At 32.9% G+C, this 10562-nt stretch overlaps 1 long non-coding RNA gene across 4 annotated transcripts; it reads left to right on the top strand.

The window, feature by feature from the left end:
* Positions 1-213: 213 nt before the first annotated feature.
* On the top strand, positions 214-2476 carry LOC149679145 (uncharacterized). Of its 4 annotated transcripts, XR_016365680.1 has the most exons (9): positions 214-1212; positions 1272-1322; positions 1389-1480; positions 1547-1638; positions 1706-1797; positions 1864-1955; positions 2022-2113; positions 2180-2271; positions 2337-2476. It is a non-coding gene; the product is annotated as an uncharacterized LOC149679145 (long non-coding RNA). The 4 variants fall into 4 exon arrangements; XR_016365681.1 differs by lacking the exon at positions 2180-2271 and having other exon boundaries at positions 969-1212; positions 2352-2476; XR_016365683.1 differs by lacking the exons at positions 1706-1797; positions 1864-1955.
* Positions 2477-10562: the final 8086 nt, after the last annotated feature.

Below are 10562 nucleotides of genomic sequence, written 5' to 3'. Positions count from 1 at the left end.
GGTAAATAAGGATTAGATGGCTTGCTGCTTCAAACAAGATTTTTAACCATGAATAGAATATTTTGTTAATTCTAGTCAAATTTAGATATTCGGTAATCGAGTTGATATGAATAAAGCTGTTTTTGCTCATGACTATTTTAAACTTTAATCACAGATTTTGCTTACCATTTCACAAGCATAATAAACACTACTGAAGGGCGCAAATCTATCTGTGATCGGTAATGGTGACCAATATAGCAATTTGCCCAATTAATCGGTTTGAACTTCATTTGCACATTTCTATTCGTTAATTTGAAATGTTGCGAGAAATTTGAATGGAATATAAGTAGATATCTCTTTCAGAAGATAATTTTTGATGTTGATATTTAAGATTCATTGAGTTAAAAAAATTGGTATTGGTATTTCAAGTAAGCTTAGATATCAACATCGGTGAATTTACGATATGGGCTTATGATGTTAGTCTGTTTATAAGATTAAGTCGTTACTTTAAGTGTCACTAGACAGTATCTACCTCCAAAATCGAGGGTAGTAACTTTATAACCATCTCCTAGTCAGAGGATATCCGAGGGTCAATTTCTTATATCTTTGACTGCCGAAGGCTCACTATAGCTTAATCAACTTTTGGCAAGGCCTAATACCGTTTTTGCATGACTGTCGCCGTCAAATTCCTTTTAAAGCATAGATTATATAGTATCCACCCTTGATTTTCATTACGCAACACACGTTGGATTCGTAAACCTCGACGTGCACCACGATTAGAAGCATTAAAATGCAAAAACAACACACTGACCGCCTACATTTTTGGTAAATAACAGAGTCACTACAGCTGTTTTCGGGGCTGAACGAGCGACCGAGAGGGGAGACCCTAATTTGCATAGAAATTTTTTACAAACTTTTTTTACAAACTTGCATATCACCCTAGCGTCGAACCCCTCGAAAAAAGTTTGCAAACCATAATCTAGTTTGCATATCAAATTTTACAAACTTGCATATCAAATTTTACAAACTTGCATATCACTTTTTACAAACTCGCCTATAATTGGCTAATCGACTAAAAATTGTAAAAGGTCAAAGGTAATATAACATTCGTCGTCTGCTTAGAAGTAAATGAAACAATTATAAAGAAAACAACAGAGTTAAGTTAGAAAATGATTCATTAGTTGTTTTTTTTTCCTTTCCTAATCTTAAATGATACTTGAATATTTCTCAAAGGTAAAAAATTGTCATAATATTCTTTCTACTATAAGAACACTAATAATTTACCATTTTAGTATAGAACTATTTCATATGTAAGAAAATGCGAAAAAGGTCCCTTACAAATGGTAGGAAACTATTACTAAAATTAATTAATAATTAATTCTAATCGTAGTCTATCATTTCCCCCCCAGAAAACCCATGCATATCGTTTTGATTTTTTACAAACTTTCTTGCATATCATTTTCATATTTTGACAAAAATCCAGTTTTCCCTATTTGAAATGGTACGAAACTATTACTAAAATTAATTAATAATTAATTCTAATGGTAATTTATCATTTTCCCCCCAGAAAACCCATGCATATCGTTTTGATTTTTTACAAACTTTCTTGCATATCATTTTCATATTTTCCGAAAAATCCAGTTTTCCCTATTTGAAATGGTACGAAACTATTACTAAAATTAATTAATAATTAATTCTAATGGTAATTTATCATTTTCCCCCCCAGAAAACCCATGCATATCGTTTTGATTTTTTACAAACTTTCTTGCATATCATTTTCATATTTTGACAAAAATCCAGTTTTCCCTATTTGAAATGGTACGAAACTATTACTAAAATTAATTAATAATTAATTCTAATGGTAATTTATCATTTTCCCCCCAGAAAACCCATGCATATCGTTTTGATTTTTTACAAACTTTCTTGCATATCATTTTCATATTTTGACAAAAATCCAGTTTTCCCTATTGGAAATGGTAGGAAACTATTACTAAAATTAATTAATAATTAATTCTAATGGTAATTTATCATTTTCCCCCCAGAAAACCCATGCATATCGTTTTGATTTTTTACAAACTTTCTTGCATATCATTTTCATATTTTCCGAAAAATCCAGTTTTCCCTATTTGAAATGGTACGAAACTATTACTAAAATTAATTAATAATTAATTCTAATGGTAATTTATCATTTTCCCCCCAGAAAACCCATGCATATCGTTTTGATTTTTTACAAACTTTCTTGCATATCATTTTCATATTTTGAAAAAAATCCAGTTTTCCCAATTTGAAATGGTACGAAACTATTACTAAAATTAATTAATAATTAATTCTAATCGTAATCTATCATTTTTTATTAGTTACCATTTTCTTAGTATTTAATGGGAAAAAAATCAAGAAATCGATTTTGCAGATACTTTTTCTTCTACAAAACCTTTTTTTTTTTTAAAAGTTGTACTATATTAACCTCTACAATTAAATAATGATTTTTTCGAGCTAACATTTATCATTTTCATAGTTTTTCATGGGAAATTATCTAGGCCTAGTAGATATATTTGTAAAATTTTACAATTTTCCTGTAGAAGGCCCCTCCCTGCCTTTGACTGCATGTAAGAGCTATGGGCATTTAACATGGAGTGCCATTACTCTGGTGAAATGTTTTGTAGCACATATTTTGTTCTACATGTTTCTATGTCAGCCAATAGGAACTCAAGAATTTTGCAAACTCCATAATTTAGTTTACATGTATGTATATCAAAGCCATGTCTCTCATGGGTTTATTAGAGTGGGTGTTTTTGTGTGTCTGTTAATGTTTTTTTGAATATGGTAGTTTCTCTACGGAAATGGTACTAATTTGTCTCTAAATTTAGTTAATAATTATTTCTAATTACTGATCCTTAATATAATTATAATTGAACTTTTCAATTATTTAAACCTCGATTTCGACACTTTGGCTACCTAAAAACAAGGAGAAAAAAATCCTCAACTTTTATCGCTTTAATAATTATTATAAGAAAGTCGTCAAACACCTTATCAGTCACGATACTAATCCTAATTACAACGATTTATTAAGTTTAATCCACACATTTGTGCTACCAGACTTGCTCCACAGATGGCGAGAATGCATGCATTATTTGAAACATATTTTCAATTTTTAATTCCTAAGCCTTGTCTATCCTTATGGCGGGCGTTTCAAAATATTCTGAACTTTAGTCAGACGCCTGGGTATCGGGTGGTTTTCAACCAGTCCTGTGGAAATTAGTTTAAATTATCGATTTGAGACAACTAATCACGATAAAAAACTACCTATTCAACCACTATAATAATTATTCCACGATATTTTAAAATGTAGACATTGTAATTTTATCAAGAAAGTCAGGGATTTTAGATTTATACTCTATCTGACCTCGTAATGTTAATCTCTGTGGAGTTTAACAATAGTAGGTCAAAATTTTTCGACTGAATTTAGACTGGTTTTCATATATGTTCGCCATGTACCTTATTGCAAATGGTTAGAGAAATTTGTTCAAGTTAATCAGGGAATTTCATTCCAAAAATTTTGTACGAACCCTGTAAAGGTCCAAATTCTAGTTCAGTGGATATTTTAAAAAACAGTAAACATGATACGAAAGTAGTTACTTCTAATCAAAAGAACCTTCCTTATACATTAGAGCCAGAAATCAAGTCTTACCTACCGCTCCCTTAGAATAAGTATATAAACAAAAGAAAGTCAGAAATAACATACTATTTTGTCGAAAAATAGAAAATAGTAATAGGTTCCTAACTGTTTGTGATATTTTCACAGAATAGATATCATTTTGTTTTACCAATGGTCCCTTTTTGGTTCCTACTTTTAGAATTTAGGTCCCTATTTTTAGGGCTCGGGGATCGGTTAACTATTATTCAAATAAATTAACATACTAAAATTTGTAAAACGAAGATTATATAAAAGTATTTCGTCTCGAATTGTTTTGGAAAAAGGTAGAGTGATGCAATTATTAATCGTAAGTATTTTTTCCGAAAAACTAAAATTTTCAACATAATCAGAAGAATTTTACTCCAAAAAGTTTTTTTGCGATACCTTTTATTCGATTTCGAATAAAAAATTATGATCCATACATTTCTTGATACAAATGTGGTTTTGGTTTCACTTATCGATAAGTAATTGGACGAGTAACCGCCACTATAATTTTTTTACGATAAACTCTGATCTTTTTTTAATTGTTTGAGCTCATTACTAACGAAAAAAAGCAAAGTTTTAATCATTGACAAATAATTGTACAGTACTAAAAAACCTGATAATGATATGAACTATCAATATAAACATTGTGATTGGCAATATTTTCAAAAGTATATAATACTTATCTTCGAGAGAAGTGTACCACAAAGCGTGGTAACATAAGAACATTAAAAGCAACGTTACTAAACCGAATCACATACGCGGTAAATAGTACCCTCATCACTACTCTATTAGCACTTGACTATTTCTTAAGGCGTGCACTGTTAAAAAATATTGTCTAAAATTGGATGTAAATGGATCCAAACGGCTGACTCTGAGACAGCACAGTTTTTTATCTATTTTTGGATAACGTAACTAGTGTCCAAAAAGGGAGGGTCGAACGATAAGCCAGATTTGAAGCCTCATCCAAAATTGGATCCAGAATCATCTATTAAGGGATCGATTATTACCCAGAAATGGTCAGGATATTATCCACACATCAATCAAACCCACATTGGACAAAATTCTAACCAATATTGGACTAAAATCAAACCCTCATTGGACAATTTCTAACCGATATTGGACTAATATCGAGCCCATATTGGTGAAATATCTAACCGACATTGGACAAATGTCGAACAATATTGGACTCATATGAAGCCAATATAGAGGCTATATTTTTATTTCACCGAGTGATGATTGTTTTGGAAAAATTCTGTTCTCGACGTATTCATCTGTCTGTGTGTTTGTTGGTCTGTCTGCCTGTTGTTACACCCCGGGTGTGACCCAAAATCCCCCCAGCCAAAATCCCCCCGGACAAAATCCCCCCAAATCATAAGTAACGGACAAAATCCCCCCAATGTAGGACAAAATCCCCCCAAATCATTATAACAAGACAAAATCCCCCCAAATCATTATAACAAGACAAAATCCCCCCAAATCATTATAACAAGACAAAATCCCCCCAAATCATTATAACAAGACAAAATCCCCCCAAATCATTATAACAAGACAAAATCCCCCCAAATAATTAAAACAAGACAAAATCCCTCCAAATGATATTTAACGGTTAGGTTTGGTTAGGATAGGTTAGGTTTGGTTAGGATAGGTTAGGTTTGGTTAGGATAGGTTAGGTTTGGTTAGGATAGGTTAGGTTAGGTTAGTAATATTTTATAAATCATTTAACAATGTTACGCCTTTTCCAAAATTTTGATGTTTAGCTTCATTGACTTCTCAAATAATATGCCTTTTCCAAATCATTACTGTTATGTTAGGTTAGGTTTGGTTAAGTTAGGTTAGTAATATTTTAAAAATCATTTAACAATGTTACGCCTTTTCCAAAACGTTACTGTTATGTTAGGTTAGGTTTGGTGAGGCTAGTAATATTTTATAAATCATTTAACAATGTTACGCCTTTTCTAAAATATTGATGTTTAGCTTCATTGACTTCCCCAATAATATGCCTTTTCCAAAACATTACTGTTATGTTAGGTTAGGTTAGGTTTGGTTAAGTTAGGTTAGTAATATTTTATAAATCATTTAACAACGTTACGCCTTTTCCAAAATATTGATGTTATGCTTCATTGAGTTCTCGGTACAATTTCGGTATGAGTGAATAAGGTCAAAAATCATTTTAGAGAAAAATCAAGCACACCATTCGATAGAGCGTAAAATTTAGATCTAAAATGGCCGCCGCTTTTTTCAAATTTCCAAAAAAAAAAAGTCTTATCCCCCATAAGAATTGCCACCTTTTCCAAAATATTGATGTTTAATTTTGTCTTGTTATAATGATTTGGGGGGATTTTGTCCTACATTGGGGGGATTTTGTCCGTTACTTATGATTTGGGGGGATTTTGGCCGGGGGGATTTTGGCTGGGGGGATTTTGGTATACAATCGTTACACCCCAGGGGATCGCGTTCGCAGTTTCCTAATCTGAACAAAAGGGTTCTCAATTTCCGGATCGTATTCACAGCTGACGGATATCTGAAAAACTGTACTGACCACTATTCTATTAACTGTCATCAACAATCTAACTACACCATTTTAAGGTCTTTCAGACACTCGCGAAAGAGGCATACTCTAGGAAAAACGTCTCTTAAAACGATACAACTAGAAGAATAATAAGTAACTTCAGATAAAAATAATTAATATCATCAGGAGTTCATAATAACCCCCCTTCGGGGTGGAAGTATGAAACTTGCCATAGAGCTAATGGTAAAAATCGCGAACAACAAGATTCTGTCGTTTCGCACAGAAAGGATTAGCCTGTTTATGGACATACAACCTTACAGTATATCGTAGTGGTATCTATACTCCTTGGTTTTCGTTCCGAAACTTCCGTTGGCTGGGATCTCCGTCGAAAAGAAAAATGGCGATATGGTGGACGTAGAAACACGTTGCAATTCTTATATTAAAGATACTGGGAATAAATTTGTCCAAACCGTTTTAATTTAACCACGGAATTCTCACTCACACATATCACAACAAAACATCATTGATGATCGTTTAAATGTTTTGTAGAAAACTAGACCCCGACTAAAAGCCTAGGCTTAATTTACACCGTTCCGACAGCAGCAGACGTGAGCCATTTTCGCTCCCAAAATCACAAGATAAAAATAGTTGTTAACCGGAAGTGTGTAAGTTAATGCCCGTGGGTGCTAAAAAATGGGGTAACTTTTTTTGGGGGGGCTAAGCGGTGTATGAATCCGCTGTGCTTTACGGCGAAACTTTGTTGTTACGGGCTTTTTAACCAGTTTCGTACTTCGGGTTATTATGAACTCCTGATATCATATAATATTAATAAATTATTTGAGAAAAACCTCTAATAGGAGTAGTAGAAAGGGGTAATTCAGCGTAAATATGGACAAACGTTAGCGATTATATTGGCAAACGAAGTACCATGAGAGGGTCTTGTTTTAATATAACTTCCGAAGTATAACGAGAGGGTCTACAAAAAGAAGTGAGATCCTATGAAAAACATTAACATGTACAAAAATGGGCCAAGCCTCGCTTCGTGCCCTCTCCGCCGTAAAACGTTCTGAGATCCCATGTAGAGCCAAGTCTGCCTTTTTGTTCTTATTCAATCGCCAATTAAACAATTATGTTATAAATTAAGTCCTTTTCCTAATTAATAACCAATATTCTTTGACTCTATCATTATTAGACATCTTTGTTCGTATCAAAAATATCGTGACTTGGCAAGCGCAGGTAATTACCTTATAAACGTGTACATAAGGTTATGCATAACTCTCCTTATAATCTTGTAAATAGGGTTATGCATAACTCACCATAAAATTTGTACATAGGGGTGTGCATGACTCATCTTATAAACTTGTACATATCCCCTCGACCATAAACGACTTAGTGAATATCCCTTCGATTATTTTAAAATCGGCAACGATTTAGTGAATATCCCCTCGACTTCCTTTAAATATTACTTACTTGCGATTGCCAAGTCACGATATTTTTGATACGAACAAAGATGTATAATTATGATAGAGTCAAAGAATATTGGTTATTATTAGGAAAAGGACTTAATTTATAACATAATTTTTCAATTGGCGATTGAACGAGAACAAAAGGCAGACTTGGCTCTACATGGGATCTCAGAACGTTTTACGGCGGAGAGGGCACGAAGCGAGGCTTGGCCCATTTTTGTACATGTTAATGTTTATCATAGGACTGGGTTTTATCGAAAAGATTGGAACAATAATTGAGTTTGTCGATCTGATCATAAATAACTGACACGGAGAAAAGCGTATACAAGTTAAATTCTAATAAAAAATATTACTGACAATATTCCAGATGAAAGTCTACTTCAAAAAAATGATTTGGATATTTTTTACAAAGCTTAAATTACAAAATATTACGCTAAAAGTTAGACTTTAAAGCAAGTGGATTTTATAACATAAAATATTTTTAATTTAACCGAACGTAGAGTACGACCCTTTTTTCTACATAATTTTTTTCCGAAAAATTTTGTCGATTGCATACATTTGTCGTTTAAAATCTTACTAAGATTATTCAATCTCAAAAAATATCATCTAAAATTGTTGTATTGTTTAAACGAATAAACTTCTGAATAGTTTTCGATTATTTGTAGTTAATCGTATTTTTCGAAAAAATCGACCAAAAAACCCCGAGCCCTACCTATTTTACCCTATTTTTATCGTGAAAGTCCCTTTTTCCCCTATTTATTTTTGAGATTTTGGTGGGAGCCCTGCCATGACTTAATTATAGTTTTTTTTATATATCATCAGGGCCGGATTAACAATTTTTTGGGTCCTAGGCAAGGCACTAGTTCCGGGCCCCAACCCCCAACAGACCACAGCTTAAAAGAATCTAAGAGACATACTATTTTTTATACCTTCAATTGACTTAATCCTTAACAGCATATTTAAATTTCTTTTTTAACTCAATACTTAAATTTCTTTCTAACTCAAGAAATTTATCAATTATCTCTTCATAGTCTATGAAGTCGTTTAGTAAATCCTTTTCAATATTTATATATCAAAGCTAAAGAACTTAATTTTTCCTGGGCTAATGTGGTTCTTAAGTAGTTTTTCACTCTTTTTAAAGCTGAAAAGGATCTTTCGCCACTTGCATTGCTAATAGGCAAACACAAGTAACTTCTCAAAATAACTTCCAAATATTATTGATATGAATGAAGGAATGAAAGAATTCTGGGTTTTTGCTTTCTTCATTTTTCACGAAATGTTTGAAATGTAGCAGTTCGTTTTCAAGCTCTTCAAAATTTAAATCATTGCAATACATTTCAGCCAATTCTTGGAAAGCTCCAGAGAAATATTCATCGGGTGCATTAATGTTTAAAGTAGGTTTGAACTTTTCATCAGTGACCTTGTTAACTTCAGATATTTTTTTAGTATTTGTCATTAGATTGTCACACAAGACGTAAAACACTTTTATTTTGAAAGCGTTCCGTCCAGTCAGTGTGTTATCATCGTTTTTAGCCACATCGTATGATGTACATCTACGATGAGACTCTTAGTTTGACCTGCCTTGTTGTATTCGTACTCGTACTAGTAGACGTGAAAGAGTAGCGCCTTTGGCAGTATTAAATGTTTCGTTCGTCATTTTAAGGGAGAGTGAATGGGACAGAATTGAGGTGAGGTGATTTTTACCTTCGTCTATTTAAGAGAATGGAGATTATAATAGTAACTCTAAGCATTGCATTTAATTGTACCAGTAAGGTTAAGCATTTTGAATTGTGTTTTACCATTGCTCGATATATATAAAGCGAGATAGAGGATTATGGTGTTACCTTAATTATAATGGAAGATTTAATGCTCCCTTTAAAACTCCTGTCACCCGTTGAAAATAAGGTTTTTCACGCTTTCAATCCCGCTCCCCTATTTCCAAATTCAAAGAAATCGAGGGGAATTTTTAAAAAGCAATAGGAAGTATACTCCGACATTATATTTAGAATGGTCTTGAGGAGATGTTTATTATTAGAAGTTACGTGTATTTCTTCAAAAATCGAGAATAATTATAAAAGAAAGAACTGGCTTGTGGCCCCGGATATTACAATTATAACGTAAGTAAATTTATTGAAGTAAGGATTAAGGGTTATAATTTTTGTTAGGGCATCTCGAGCGGGGCATCTCATTTTCTGTACTTCTTTTAATGAGCATTTACGGGTATTTCGTTTAACCACTGTTAAAGAATGCTCATCGTGGGGTACTCACCAACGTTTTCCGTTGGAGTCACACTATTATAATTAAAACAGAAGTAAACAAGTTGGGAAAACCAAAATATTACCTCTCCGAGTGAAGAGGAGGACTACTCACAAACTTATTTACCCAGATATGGAAATGTTTCTTTTTTAATGAACAAATACTGAAGTTAATTTTATGAAATATTAAAGAAGTATACAACTGGTTTCACGCCAATTAAATAGGTATAGTCCCATAAGAATCAGCAAGAGCTATTTGTAATAATTCCTCCATGTTCTTTTTCGCCAAGCTGAAGACTACGCGTTTTACGTCACGTTATCCAAAACCCTACTATTTTCTTTGGTGACCGCGCTGGCTCAGCGCTGAGCCCCGTGACGTCAAAATTCAAAAACAAAATCCCGTTCTGTAGGACACTGCTAACAGCGCTGCTGAACGCGGCCCAGATTTCCACCATGATGCTTTATTTAATTATAAATTCTAAGCCTGATTATTTAAAAGTGTATTTAACTTTCGGCTCACTCTGAACCGTTAATGACTCTGCATTACAGAAACGAAAACCAAGCGTTTACTTTTTGGTTCTCTAGGCCATCGTAATTACGAAAAATATTTCCACATATTCACTTAATATTATGGAAAAAGGGAATATTAAGGTTCTGTAGGATTTCTTTACACA

Source organism: Phalangium opilio, unplaced genomic scaffold, assembly GCF_054372755.1.
Source record: "Phalangium opilio isolate 3A_F unplaced genomic scaffold, DU_Popi_V2 ptg000041l_1, whole genome shotgun sequence".
NCBI classification, from domain to species: Eukaryota; Metazoa; Arthropoda; class Arachnida; order Opiliones; family Phalangiidae; genus Phalangium; species Phalangium opilio.
This window is presented reverse-complemented; position numbering and strand designations above follow the sequence as displayed.